General features: G+C 38.3%; 1 protein-coding gene across 1 annotated transcript in view; it reads right to left on the bottom strand.

Annotated features, from left to right (window-relative positions):
* The window catches only part of LOC106458239 (cGMP-inhibited 3',5'-cyclic phosphodiesterase A-like), a 286,487-nt gene that overhangs the window by 240,487 nt on the left and 29,795 nt on the right, over nt 1-16,205 (bottom strand). The gene's annotated exons all lie outside the window — the stretch shown is intronic.

The raw sequence follows: 16,205 nt of genomic DNA, 5'->3' as shown, positions 1-16,205 counted from the left end.
AATAATGCATAATTTCATTTGATAAACACGTTTAGATTGAATGGTAATTTATAATCAGTCACAAGAAAGTCGAATCTGAATCACTTGAAAAAAACACGGGGGTGCTTAACTTTTTCCAGGTGTATATGTTACACTTTTTTCTGCGAATTAAAATCATTTACTTCTTGTGATTATTAATAGTATCCATTATCAACTCAATGAACTCAATATCAATAACATGTTGTGTGTTAATCTAACTTGCACGATACCCGTTTATGAGATTTATTAATTTTCATTTGTTTATTTCACTAATACACCATTCTCAAAGTAGAAAAAATAAGTATGATAAGATTATAAGTTGATGCAATATTATTCACTGTTATCACCCTCCAATTTTTAGAACAACCTCGAAGAGAGTCAGCTCAAACTAATCATGTTCGAAATAATCAAATTTATTAACCCACCAGAGTATCAGGTAATCAATTTTCACATAATTATAACCCTAACATGAAATTTAGTTTCTTTGTGATCGATTTTAAATTTTAACCTTCAAAGCCTAAACTTATTACTTTTAATATTTACCATTCATTCAATATTACCAAGCTTCCAATCAAATAGACACCGTGAGCTAATTATCCACATTTCTAACAATTTTATTTTATAAACCTAATTCAAGTAGTTTCTACCGTTTTCTACATTCTCGTTTAAAAGCCCTGTTTTAATCTTTTCATCACAGCTCCGACTAAGTTAAGTAAATCTCATCCTAGTTAATCATCATAATGCATGTAAGTAGCATAACAAACACTAAATAAGACTGATATCACGTATATTGAAACATTTGTTGAGATAACAGTACTTCAAGTTTAAGATAGTGGATTGTGACTTTAAATCAGTTATTATAGATAGAGATGGGAAAAATGAAAAACACGCCTACATCAACAAAGTTATCCAAGAAAAGGTAAGCCTGGGAATTTTATAATTAACTAGATATACTTTTTAACAACGTTTGGTACATAGATTAACGACGATGATGCTAATAAATGTTGAATCAGCTCAACTTTTCTAATCCAGATCAAGTTCTACAGATATATTTCGTTGTACTACAACTTATTCTAGTACAATGAAACGTGTTCATAGAACTTGTTGTATTTTGTAGGTTAAGACTATCAATTTCATTTGTTCTTATGATTGCCAAGTCTGCGAGATCGTGTACTTAATTCGTTTTATACTACGAATATATATCTATATATATAAAAGAGGAAGTTTGTTTATTTGTTATTTTGTTCGCTATAGGAGACCAAACGGAAAGTATTCTGCCGCTAAAAGAATGCAAGCACAAAGAGCAGCTGAAACAGAAGAAGAACGCTATCAAAGACTTCAAACACAAGCTGGAAGACAGGCTGCTCAAATACAGGAAGAGACTTTGGAACAACGTAAAGTTAGACTTCGAGCTCAAGCTGAAAGGCAGGCTATTCAAAGACAACAAGAAACTGTTGAACAGCACAAAGCCAGAGTTCAGTCAGAATCATCAAGGCAATCTGGATATAGACAACAAGAAACTTCTGAACAACGTCAAACCAGACTTCAAGCACAAAAATTAAGACAAACACTTACAGAGAGCAAGAAACAGAGGTGCAACACTACTACTTCAGGCTCAAAGAATAAGACAAGCTCAGACACGATCTAATTTAAAATAAAGCTTTGCTTGATTAAATGCTTTTTTATTTCTCGCATCACAGCTTTTGTCTACTTACTGAATAATTTGCTGAAAAAAATACTGATCTATAGATTTCAAATCCAAATTTTCACCGTGCAACGCCGGGTAACTCAGCTAGTATATAACTTGTAGTAAGCTTAGTTTTTAATAGCAATTGGTCAAACAAACTTGTTAGCAAAATAACTCAATAATTTAACGATAACTACATACTACTCATCATCATCCAATGAGTAAAGAGAGTAAACGTCATTTACTCGTCTGTCCAATCATACTGAACGCATAAGATTGTCCTAGACCATAATATAAACAAAGGTAATTTACATTTCTTGTTGCATTCAAGGGTTTCAAGTGTATGGTTCCAAAAGGAAAAGTGCTTTGATGATCATCTTTGTTCCAATCACTGTGTCCCGTGCGCTTTGTAAATGGAATTTGCGTTATTTGCACAAACACGATTGAACGTGTCAATGTTCAACAAATACCACTGCATTAAACTCTAGTTGTTTTACAGAAACAACATCATGTATTTCAGATGGGAAAGATGAAGGATAATAATCATTGAATTATAAATAATGGTTCTTTTCAGGAGCTCCCCAGTCTGCGGACTTTCAACGCTAAAAACCGGTTTCCGATACCCATAGTGGGCAGAGCACAGATAGCCCATTGTGTAGCTTTGTGTTTATCTTCAAAGAAACAAATCTTTTCAGGATCAAATCTTGATAAAGAGAATGCTGTTATTACATATGTCACTGTTACTGATGAAAAAAAAAGTTTCACTTTTAATATTTACCTTTACAATAAACATTAATTTAATACTCGCCCTTTCACAGTGATTGTTACAATAATTTGATCAAACACTAGAAACTAAAAATCACAACTTACTCACAAGAATGAATGTCTCTCCCGTTATAATTCCAACATTAGAGTGATTGTACGTAACTAAGGTTGTTTCAGTTGCTTGGCATTTACAACATTGCTTATATGTATAAATAAGAATTGGACTAACTCTTTTCCATATCGAATCTTATAGGCATGTAATAGTCTGGGGAGGTGCTTGTGGATACACTATGATTTTCAGTGAAGAGACTTCGACTTGTTCCTCCAACCCTAAGCCTTCTTTGGCTACATGGTCGGGAATCCGCTTTGAATCACTTATTGTATATCAGTACTAAATAAGGCTTGCATCTGTGACGAATCACCGTTGTATTAGCTTTAACTTTAAGTAGATTAAAACATATTCATATTATACATGATTGTATTACGAGTTCAGGTTTCAATAGAGTGAACATTTTATATGATAATTTCATTTTCATAATAGAATGTCCTCAGGCTTCTGGAGGATGAGTAAAATTATTGTACTGCAATATCATTGACATCTTCTATCTCAACCTATTATATTAAGCATTAAAAAAAAAGAAATACATGATGATTGTTTGAAAGACATTTTAAACAGAATTGGCGTATGCAAGCCTTTACAGTTACTCAGCTACATTCTGGTTTGCTTGTGTGTGTGTGTGTTTGTGAAAGAGAGAGAGAGAGCGCATGCACGCGCACAGAGTCTACCCGAGTCTATGGCTAAAGAGAGATGGAATATTTTAGCATTCCACTGTATGCCATTACATCAAAAGAATAGTAATTCATAAATAACTAGTTGGTTAACCTGTTCTGTACATGGAGACAATTTTAACCTTTCAAACTAAATTATATATCTATGTACTAATGAGTGATTCCTCCAGCTTCTTGATTATCTGATCCTCTCACCTTCAAGCTTCATATCACCACTACTGTAACAAACTATTATTTGCGTTTTAGTTCCTTTACAGGGGCCCGGCATGGCCAGGTGGTTAGGGCGCTCGACTCGCAATCTGAGGATGGCGAATTCGAATCCTCGTCATACCAAACATGCTCGCCCTTTTAGCCGTGGGGGCGTTATAATGTGACGGTCAATCCCACTATTCGTTGGTAAAATAGTAGCCCAAGAGTTGGCGGTGGGTGGTGATGACTAGCTGCCTTCCCTCTAGTCTTACACTGCTAAATTAGGGACGGCTAGCGCAGATAGCCCTTGTGTAGCTTTGCGCGAAATTCAAAACAAACAAACAATCCTTTACAGGTCGAAAAGTTATCGTTGCTCATTCATGCATTGGCTGGGCACAAAATCATAAATACAAAAATAGTGATCAAAGGACAGAGGAGAATAATATTTTCAATTTTTCAGGAAGAAAATGATTATAAGTTTGTGGACAGTCGCCAAAATATTTCGATTTATTTTTTTTATATTAAAAATAATTATCTAAACACTCAACTGTATATCGCATTGCAGAAAAGATTTCAGCTTCTAGTGATTTATGTTTTGTTTATCAAGAAAATCTTCACTTTCAACGAAAGTTTTCAATCTCAGACAACGTAGATATTTACCTTTCCACTATCTGAAACGTTTGTTGTTATGGACCTCATAGCTGACCATGGACTTGGTTATGTTGTTTTGGAACAGTGGTTGAAAAAAAAACGAATGACCGGGATGCAGAAATGCTCTTGGTCATAAGAGAAAGTGAAACCGAATTTTCGATTGGAGCCCCAAATTGTATCCGAGATAGAGAACTGTTAGAAGTTGTAGGTATGGACACCTGATAAGTTACTTTGTTCTTAGAAGAGATTTTGATGCACTTTAGTCTTGATAAAGATACAGGCCGGATGGAGATGTGGTATTCTCAGTATCACTGATTTACCTTACAGCCAGTATATGTGACACGGAGTTAAAACTAAGGAGTTTGAATTGACTGAGTTAAAGCGAAGAGATTGAATACAATAGTAAAAAAAGTTAAATCAACCTTTATTTAATACAAAACAACAAGTCAAAAGACGAATGCACACAATATCAAAGGGTACATAAATTTCAGAAAGGGACTTTAGAATTCTGTTAGTCTGAATAATTTTTGTTTTCAAGACACAAAGTAAAACTCTAAACAAAACCAACGATGTCATCCTTCTTAGAACACAGGCGCTATCCAAGTTACTAGTCCTATAATAGGTAAGAATAAAAAGGGTGTAACTTTTAAATATTACCCAACTTAGATATGGTAATGTCACTACAGCCTATAGCTACAAGATCAGTCTTGTGCAAGAAAATCAAAAAAGAAGAAAATATATCCAGTTTGGAAATACTTCCATCACTGTATCTAACAAGCACATAATATAAAATCTTTACAGTGCAATGTATGAAAGTAAGTATTCTTAAATCTTAAACCCAATAAAATACATAAAACAAAAAACAGTGGATCAACCTTGTCCTGAGTGAGTATCTTATCTTGTGTGCCTGATAACACACACACAACAATACAGTAGACAACACAAAAAGTAAAACCTTTTAACAAAGGAAAATTGAAGTTGCTTTAATGAAATGTATCACAATAGCTGAATTTAACATTATCCTCTTTATACAACAAAAAAACCCATTATCTCGTGGCAATGCCGTGAAGATTTTTATGCACGCCACAAACTTCAAACGAAGCACTCACACCTACATGTATTAATGTGTACTCTACCAACCTATGATGTAATCATCCTTAGACTATAGTCCTCCAACATTAGGTTATATGTACAGTAATCTTTATGAGTACTAGCATTTGAAAAAAAAGGTTCATTATTTATCATCAAAGAAAAACATCAAAATTGCGGAGGATGAGTGTGAAGGTTATGGAGAGAAGAGAATATCTATCTGAAATACACTTTCAAGTAAGGAAAATGTTAACTTCAGAAACTAAACCGACTCTGCACAATAAAGAGCTAGAATCAAACATTGATAGGATGGAGGAGAGGCTGGCGGAGATAAAGAAATTACAAAGATGAATCCTTTTTGAAATGATAGCATCAGAAAGACATAAGCCCATAGAATGTATCGCTCACTAAGGTTAGGGAAAGGATAGCCAGTGTGGCATCAATTGGTGGGTGACTTCATCATTCTCCTGCAGGGAACACTCACTCTACTCCCAATAAAGCTCAGGCAGTCAGTTAAGCATGAGTGTGTAGAGTTGCTACGGCAATAAGTCAGGCCATACTATATTGGAGAAATACTTACATGAGGTACTTCATACAATAATCAGGTTCAGGGAGAAAATATCCAAGATCTGTTTCCTGAGGAGAATGCAAGCTGGCATAATCACAGGGAATGACTTGGTTCATAATGTAGTGAAGTGGTCTGCACTACACTTTCAGATAACATCCCAGCCCAACTTCCTATCAAGGCATGTGTCCACTCTGTGTCATAACAGTGCAATTACACAGACTCAATAAAGGACTCTACATCAACTTCACCAGTTCCTTGGGACTAGGGGAAACAAGGGTTCTCCCGTTACTCTACCCAAAGAAAGAGAGGAATATATGTGTGGGAGACTGTTAGAGAGGTGCTTGGACTGAACAGAAATAATCACATCTGCTTAAGGTACCACACTGATAGATTGTGCAATAGTTTACCATTAATATAGATAGCAATCACTAAGCCAGTGTTAGAGCAGGCTCACACTTGGGGCAGTCTATTCTATTTCCTGAAGTACAGCCTGAAAGGTAAAGTAGATGTATAGTGATGGAGCAGTCCTGCAGAAAGCCCCATTTCAACAGCAGGCACTGAGAAGAGGCAAATGGGCTTACCACTTTGGTATCCCCAATTTGACATGGATATCAGGAGAGAGAATGTATGCCATATGTATGAAATCTGAAAAGAGAAAAATTAAAACTCAGAGAGCCTCTGTGAAGAGTGGAGAATAAAGGAAACAAAATACAGAGTAAATGAAACTGCAATGGGTTTAAGTAATGTGACACTAATGTGTGAGATTCATCCACATTTTCATCTGCTAGATCTCATACAAGGGACGTTGATGGTTAGAGGCAAGATAAGCTGTAAGATTACAAGTTTGATAGGAGGAGACATGAATAATAAAGTAACATGTCATCAACCATAGAAAAATAAACTAGCTGGATGAGATGTATAGCCTGACTATATGACTTGAGAAAGACCTCCAAGTGAATGAGGTCGGGATCAAGACTGAATTGGACAACTGAGCCAATCACCCCAAAATGATTACTCCTGGTGATAAGAATTTGCTTTAGATTGGGCAAGTAGGGGACAATCATCAATATAGTAGCTGAATAGTAGGCCTCAGGAAGGACCTCGAGACCAAAGCCCACTGGTCCTCGTGTAAAACCTATGAGACCATATCCAACTCAAAGAGAACGATAGGGAATGGAATGCTTGATGATTGTGGACAAACTATAGAAAGCCAAAAATATGTAGACAAATTGGGATATGAAAAATGCATCTGTGAAATTCACACAAATCACCGACGTCCTGGGGAAAGTACTTACCTCAGAGAGAGAAAATAATTCATCTCGAACCAAGGAAAGACAAAAATTTGTTCAAGTGGGACAAATTTATGACAGTATACCAGCCTCCCAAAATGGTAAAAAGATACGAGTAACACCATAGAGTTGGGTTAAGAAATTGCTCTGTGTCATTCTAATTAGATGAGGAAGAGAATGGAAGGACAGGGAAAAAACTTTTGAGAAAGCACCTGAGTAACCCAACAGTTTGTGGCAATGGAGTAAATGGGTATACAAAGTGGGAGAGCTTAGCTTTCATCAGACAAGAGCCAAAGGACAGTTCCAGAAAAAGTCACTCCCAGGACCGTCGACAGTCATTTCTCACACAGGAATATATTGTATAGTAACAGAAGGACTAGGAACAGAAGAGTGAGCAGCCCTACGAGACTGTAGGAAATGAGAAACCTTGTGGGTGATCTTTGGCACTAAAAAAGTAATAAGACACCATAGTGAGAAGAGATAACTGCTGATGACATGCATCAGCTCAAGATTCGAACGTATAAGAAATACCAGAAGAAAACTCATCACAAGAAAAGGGTATACCACAGAGCTCTTTGAGAGAAGATTGATGAGGGCGAATTCCATAAAGTAAGGCAACCAAACAGAATACACCACAGAAACAATGAACCCAAGTTAAACTGGAACACAGTATTATAACAAAATCGAGGGCAAGTCGAAAAATTGGCATGTGAGGTTTTTCCAGTAAAGCTGACAGATTCATGATGTAAAGAATCTATAAGAAGGTGAATCATAGACATATAGTGAAAATTCGAAGTAAGTAAGAGGTGAAGATGAATATCTACGAGAGTAAGAGAGAGACAATATTGAAAAAGAGGAGTCTTCAAGCTGAAAAAATGAGACTCAAGTGATTGAGGCTCATGCAACAAGGTAGCTCGAGATTTAGCAAAATACAACTGGAGAAAGTAAAAAAGGCACATACATGTGTAATCCAGTGGAAACTAGCAGCAAAAGCAGTCATACTAACATTAGTGAAACTTACCCAAATATAGGGCAGGCTCAGCTGAAGTAACAGAAGGAGGAAGTCTGGAGTCTCAGATCTGAAATCACGATGGAGTCCAACCGCCTGTTGGACAATGTCAATAATGTAATTGACAATCAGAGTGCCTCCAGTTGCTATTACACTATTGGAAAACTTCTATCGAAGAGTGTCATAACCTCAGGAGATATCAGAAACATGGAAGCATGAACTAATAACCCAGATGATTCACAAAAAACGACTTTTAATAGAAATTACCCTAGTATGTTGATGGTGTATAGGCTTAAGTCATTAGGCTAATGGCGACATTGACGAGTAATTAATAAATTTATCAAAGAATCTTTATCACAGGCAATGGGACACGTATCCCAAAATTAAAAATTTTATTAAAGGAAAAATCAGATTGAAGATAATTCGAACCAATGTTAATGCATGTAGAAATGAAAGTTTCTTGTGGCATGTTCAAAACCGTTTAGGTAGTGGCGAAATTTAATATTTTTTTCTTGTGCAGAGAGGACACTATACATTTCTGAAATAACATAACAATGTTTCGGGACAACAAAGGACTTGTTGGCCCGTTTTAACTGTTCCATCCTCCAAACTAAACAATTATAAAATTTAAAAAACACCTCAAAACCAGCCCTTATCATTCACACAGTTATCAAGCTTTCTCTTAAACTCACTTTAAGTTACTGCCTCTACAACAGTCGAAGATAACCAATTCCAGAGGCCAACCACTCTATTCGAAAAATAAAACTGTCTTAGCTGAAGATGACTCCTACCTTGCCAAAATATATATTTGTATTCCCTATTTCTACTTCTCACTGTTAAGTATGAAAAAGATAATGGATTACCACTATCAATTCCCTTTACAATCTTAAACACCTCAATCAGATCCCCTATAACTTTTCTTCTTTTTTTTTAAAGAGAAAACAATTTGAAAAATTTCAACCTCTCCTCGTATAAGAATCCTTTCATCACGGGCACCATTCTAGTAACCCTTCTCTGAACCCTAACAATTTAATGTCCTTCCTAAGGTAAGGAGTCTTAGTTTGAACACAATGCTTCAAAGGTGGCCTAACCAGTGACCTATACAATGAAATTATAACCTCTTTAGACTCGTATTCAATATTTCTGTAGATCCAACCTAAAATCCTATTTTCCTACCACTAGCAACAGCACACTGCTTGGATAACTTAAAAAACTGATCAAGAACCCTTTCTTTCATGACACTGTTAAGGTTATTCCAATCTCACCCATAATTCAAATTATGATAACTCACATGCATTATTTTGCATTTATAATTAAAACCCATTTGCCATTTATTTGCCCAATTCACTAAATGATCTAAATCCTTTTGTAAAGCAATAGCATCCTCTTGACAGCTAGCAACACCCAAGTTCTTAATATCATCAGCAAATTAAAGTCATTTATTGACCATTTCTTTATCTATGTCATTGATGTAAATCAAAAAGAGCGAAGTTCTTAAGACTGAGCCCTGAGGTATATCATTTGTGACATTAATCCAGTTTGACTAAACTCCGTTCATAACAACCCCCTGCTTTCTTCCTTCCAGCCACTCTTCTATCCAATTAGCTAACTTATCCCCATACCTATAGAAATACTTTTTCACAAGCCTTTTATGTGGCACCTTGTCAGAGACTTTATGAAAATCGAGATACACCAAATCTACACCCTTACCCTATCTACATAAGCAGTAACATTTGTAAGGCAAGATTTTCTCTTAGTGAAACTAGGTTGACAATCCAATAAATTTCTAAACTTTGTTAAATGACTTTGCAAAGGATCTTTTCTTAGACTTTCTAAAACTTTTCCCACAACTGATGTAAAACTAATAGGCCTATAATTACTGGAACAATTTTATTGCCTGCCCACTATTCTGTACAAAAGAAAAATCTTTAACATACAAAATCTGGATAGAACATAAAGGAAAAAGTTAAATACCATGCAAACGTACCCCTTTTACATAAATACAACGTAATCTTAAACAGCTTTCAATAATAGCACAGCACTACAAAACTAAATATATACCAATTTACAAAACAACAACAACCATAAAACTTAATTAGAATATAATTTGCATTTCAAAACTAGACAGAAATTTGTTTATATTACAGACATCATTATTAGTGATATGCACAGATGACTGTAATAGAAATGTACAAGTATCACATACAAAGAAGTACAAAATGAGAAGTCTTACGTATAGTTGATTTTTAAATATACATATGCTCTTATTTCAGCTTTAAAACGCTTTTAGTCATACCTATATGCACAAAGTATCATCATTTATATATAAATACACACATACAGAGAAATACACAACAGTAAAGTTTACATACATAAAACTTTAAAAAGGCATTTTAATACAATAACAATATTCATATATTACAATACAAAATATAAAAGAAACCGCGTTACTGGAGTTGAGGATGTTGCATTGAAATAATTTTGAATATGCAAATCAGTAAGTTATGTGGCAACCACAGCCGACATAAAGCATGTATCAGAATTGCATTACATTTTAACATTGTTTGTTTGTTTGTCCTTTTGGGAAGGATATGTAACAGCCCTTTCCATGGCAAATATTCAAATTCTTATATCATAAACATAGAAAACAGCACAAAACATAATCAAGAAGGATCTCCATCTGGAAATGAGGCCAACAGAGCATGGGTTAACCACTCATACATCGCATAAGCTGGAGAATAAAATAGGTATTTATGCTATTCCTACAAACATACATTGGTTAAGTCACTGGATGCAGTGCCAGTGAATTTCTGTATGATCAGGCTGTTGAAACATGTGCTGGAAAATCACTGTCCTCATTTACTGTATGGATATGGAAAGAATACAGGAAAAACTAATGGGCTTTGAACATGACAGTCTTAAGATAGCGCATTGTACAGTGGAAAATATGCTGCATGGCTCTCTTCAAAATACATGGCAACATGGTCGTTTTAACAAAGTGCTTGGCTTACAAAATCATTTTAATACAACATACTCAACCTTCTGTATATACATATAATAATAATAATGAAAATAAACTCTTTACACTGTTAATTATTCAAAAGAAAATAGAAATTAAAGGTCATGATATATAAATATATATATATATATATAACTATGTACCACTCACATGCACATGCATATTAAATTCAAATTTTGGTTTCTGTTATTTTTGGGTTAAATATGTCAATTGTTGTGGTAGGTCGGTGAAAGATGTCAATGCCCTCATGTTAATGGTAAAAAGGAAGTTCAAGATTGAAGACTGTCCACAGTTTTGCTCAGGTAACATCCTGGATTTCAGCTCCATAAAGGCCTTCTTATGTTTCCTCATGCTATGGTCCGTCCATACGTGTGTGATTGGTTGGTTAGTTGTTTGGTGCTTGATGGCGCAAAGCAACGAGACTGTCTGAACCAAACAACAGGTAAAAACAGTAAAAGTAAATTAGAGTAAAATGTAAAAATACAGCGAGTTATAACCAAAATATTTCCAAAATTTGGATAAAAGATTTATATACAATTAAAAAGACTAATATTGCGTAAAAAATTAAAAATATAATCTAGTCGGACAATGTCACCATCGCCAATGACACTGTCCAACGTCAGGGGTAAACTCTTACAAATTACGTGTCTAAAATGGTGCCGCCGCTCACGGTCATAACGACGGCACAACAGTAAAATGTGGGCTATTGTGACTTGAATGTCACAATGGCTACACATCTGTGGGTTAATACCAGATAAAAGAAAACAATGGGTTAAAAAACTGTGACCAATTCGTAGACTTGCCTGAACTACCTCCTCCTTCCGATACTTATGGAAACAAGACAACCAAAGACCAACAAAAGGTTTGATCTGGAAAAGCTTGTTATGACGTTGCTCACCCCAAGTCGACTGCCAACTGGCACGAGGCCGAGCTTTAAAGACAGGACTGTGATCCATGTATGGGACAAGAAAGGCCGTGACGGCGCCAGAGCAGACGCACTCAGCTGCGGTGTCAGCGAGCACGTTCCCGTGAATACCGATGTGACCAAGTATCCAGAAAAACTGAATGGAAACAGAATATAGATATAAATGGGTCAGTCGTTGTTGAATATCGACGAGAGCAGGGTGAGAACTAATGTTAAGTGATTCCAGGGCCAGTATAGAGCCAAGCGAATCAATGTAAATAGTACAATCACTGTACTGCATAGCTTCTACATGATCCAGCATACAACTCGGCAGTGAACAAAGAAACTGTAGAGGGGATCCTGCGAGCTACCGAGCCACAGGACACCATGGCAGAATCTACAGAGTCACCCGATTTCGAACCATCCGTGTAAATAGGAAGAGAAGAATGGCTCAAAAGATGTTCAGCAAAAAGAAGATGGTACTTCCAATCGAGAGTATTGGAATTTTTCAGATGACTCAGAGAAAGGTCACAGGAAGGAATGGTAATAAGCCATGGTGGAATGGGCTGATCATTGGGAACAGAAATGTCATCCAATGCCAAACCCAATTCAACCAGTTGTGCCTGGATACGAAGGCCAAAAGAAGGAATAGCAGACTGTCTGTTCCGAAAGAGAGTGGCACATCGAGGAAGAAAGTCACAATCCTAGGTGGGATGTCATGGTAAGGATCGAAGCTTGGTAGCATATTGTAAAGAAAGTTGCAAATGACGGAGGTGTAGATGAGGTTCGTGGGACTCAGTGTACAAACTCTGGACTGGAGAAGTGCAAAAAGCACCAGTGCAGAGCTGAAGCCCCAGATGGTGAGTAGGGTTCAGCATCTTCAAGCCCGAGGTTCTGGCAGAACCATAGTCCAGTTTGGATCGAATCAGAGCACGATAGATCCTGAGCATAGAACATCGATCCACTCCCCAAGAGCTAAAAGAGAGGACACGGAGCATGTTCAAAGCCCTTGCACACTTGACATGTAGCTGCTTGATGTGTGGAATGAAGCTAAGCTTATGGTCAAAGATAAGCCCCAAGAACTTTGCCTCAGGGACCACATGAATAACTATATCGCCGAGACGAAGCTCTGGGATCGGGGAGGAGACCCTGTTGGTGGCAAAAATACATGCAAACGGTTTTGGAAAAAGAAAATATAAAACCGTTTGCAGTGGTCCACGTCTACAACCGATTGAGAGCAGTCTGAAGCTGCTGCTCAATAAACCTCATGTTCGACGACTGACATGAGATGTGGAAGTCTTAAACATTAAGCCCATTTGCAACCGATGGAGAAAGATTAGTAGTGATGGCAGTAATTTTAACACTAAAAAGTGTGACACTCAAGACACAGCCTAGAAGGACTCCAAGTTCCTGTGGAAAGGAACAGGAAAGAGTTGAACCCACACAGACTTGGAATCGCCTGTTCAGTAAAACGTTTTGACTAAAAATGGGTAAATGGCCATGCAACCCATAGGAATGGATGTCCTGCAAAATGCCATACTGCCACATAGTGTCATAAGCCTTCTGAAGATCAAAGAACACAGAAACAAGGTGTTCTTTCTTGAGAAAGGCTTCCCTGATCGACGTTTCAAGTCGAATCAGATGGTTCCTGATGGAGTGCTGTCGACGGAACCCACACTGGTGAGAGGAGCATGTTCGATTCAAGGAACCAAACAAGATGAGCATTAACCATCCTCTCTAGGATCTTACAAAGACAACTAGTCAAAGCAATGGGACGATAATTAGAAGGAATCTTGGGATCCTTCCCAGGTTTAGAAAAAGGGAGGACAATAGCCTGGCGCCAAGCATCAGGAAAAACATGCTCCTGCCAGATCCGGTTAAAAAGAACCAGAAGAATAGCAAGAGAGGCTATTCATAATGAACATCATCAGGTCTGACCGATGTACTACCAGACCAATGACGAGCAAGTTTGAGTTCCAACAGTGTAAAGGGGCGATTATAATCATAGAGACGATCGGCCCGAAAGGAAAGAGGTGATCGCTCTGCTCGAGACTTGATGGCCAAGAAGGCAGGGGAAGACACAGAAGTGCTAGAAGCACGAGAAAAGCTGTGGCTGAGAGTATCAGCAATGCTCTAGACATCAGCAACTTCCTGGCCATTGGAGAGCAAGGTGGAAAGGGGATGGGAAGCATATCTCCAAGTGACTTTCCAAATCTTGTCCTATACAATTTTAGAACTGGTGGTAGAAGAGATGCTAGTAGTGAACTTAATCCAAAACTCCTTTTGGCTTTGACATCGAACCTGCCGAGTATGGGCACGGGCCCACTGATAAACAATGCAGTTAGAAAGAGAGAGATACCATCAGAAGGTATTCCAGGCTCGTTTTTGAGCCTTCTATGCCATGAATGAGGATACCATGGAAAACATGTCGAGGTCTTAGGAATAAAATGAACAGCTGCCTGGATGATACAGTCAGTCACTGCAACCACACAGTCGTCTATTGATGGCAGACAGACAAGGACAGGATCAAGTTTGGAGAGAGAGAGAAGTGAAAGATAGCCAGTCGGCCTGGTCCAACTTCCATCTTGGCACTCGGGTCGGGTGGCATCGACCATGGCCAACCTCCCTCATAATGATAGGAAAATGAGCACTGCCCCGTGGGTCACTGTCAACCATCTAAGAAAAGTGGGCCTTAATGTCATCGAGATTAGAACGATAACCTCGACAGTTCCACTTTATCAAAGTGGCCATTTTTATGTAGGTGAAGGAGAACAGGATGGAGAACCCTTCAGTTTACGACCACGCAATTTTTCTTTACTAGATGGAGGTCGATTGACCTCCATGGATCTTGCCCTTGATCGAGTGTTCAGATCTCTGTCATCAGTGTGTGAATCCAATGACTGAGGACGTGATCGAATGATTGTTCTACATTCAGGGGCCAAGGAAGGACCTAAGCCGACACCAGGGGCTGGTGCCCGAGGAGGCTGACCCAGGCAGTTACTGAAAGGAATATTGTGGACAGAGATTGGAGTAGACATAGACCTGTCAGCTCCATTATTCTTGGAGGGCAGAAAACCCTTCACATGGCGTGAAAAAGACTCAGATGGAGGCATGGAGAAGTCCGTCTGCACCCTCACTGTTGCAGTGGAGCGTAGTGCAGTGGCATATGTCCAAGATGGAGTAGGGAACAATAGCTCCCGAGCCTCTGGATAAGAAATGTTGTGAACAGTCTTCAAATGCTGTACCTCTTTCTCCTCCACCCACTTAGGGCAAGACCTAAATTAAGAAGGGTGGAAACAACTACAATTAATACAGTGAGGATCCAGTTTGCACTCGTGGGCGTCGTGGTCCTTGCCACCACAATGAGCACACATCACAGAAACATGACAAGATGTCTTTGAATGACCAAACCACTGGCACTGGAACACATGGGAGAGGGTTGGGAACTTAGGGCCATACCCTATAATTCAAATAACCCACCTTAACAGTGGCAGGTGGACGTGGTGACGAAAACGTCAAAATCAGAACTGAGGTCGGCACTATAATACCATTTTGATGAGTGGAGATTCGTCAAACTCCTGAAACTCTTTGGCTGGAGAAACCAGCAAGGATCTCCGACTCGGGGATAGACTTTAAGTCCCTCTCGACAATAACTCCTCGTGAAGAATTCAAAGAAGCGTGGGGAGTAACCTCAATGGGTATATCCCCAATGGCCTTTGAATTCAAGAGGAGTTCACTGTGCTTAGCTGTGGATGTTTCAACCAAGATGTCTCCAGAACAGAGCTTTTAAACTGACTTTGGAGAGCCAGCAAGCCCCTCTAAATCCTTCTGAATAAAAAAGGCGTGGTTATTTACTAATAAGCAGAATTTTTACTATTTTTTATTTGGATTGGGGGATCCATAATAACAGAAAGATTTAGTGCCCATTGATCCCACCCGCCATGGAGTCCTATGAGGGGATGCACTACAATGTCAAACAAGGACACTGCAGCAACACCAGGGTTTCGTGAGCACTATACCCAAACACCAGCATCAGACGCGATGTCGAGAACGCCCAACACTGGTACTCAGTTGTCCCTAGCCCGAGTGGACCAGCCGATTGACCCTGGGGGCACCCCAAAGGCCACCCGTCTACAGGAATTCAAGGCCAAAGTAGTGTTGCAGTGTCCAGACACCACTCAACCACCAGGATCTTCTCCTCCCCTTCACGGTCGCCACGCACGGCAAA

This window comes from Limulus polyphemus, unplaced genomic scaffold (genome assembly GCF_000517525.1).
Source record: "Limulus polyphemus unplaced genomic scaffold, Limulus_polyphemus-2.1.2 Scaffold21, whole genome shotgun sequence".
Taxonomy (NCBI): Eukaryota; Metazoa; Arthropoda; class Merostomata; order Xiphosura; family Limulidae; genus Limulus; species Limulus polyphemus.
This window is presented reverse-complemented; position numbering and strand designations above follow the sequence as displayed.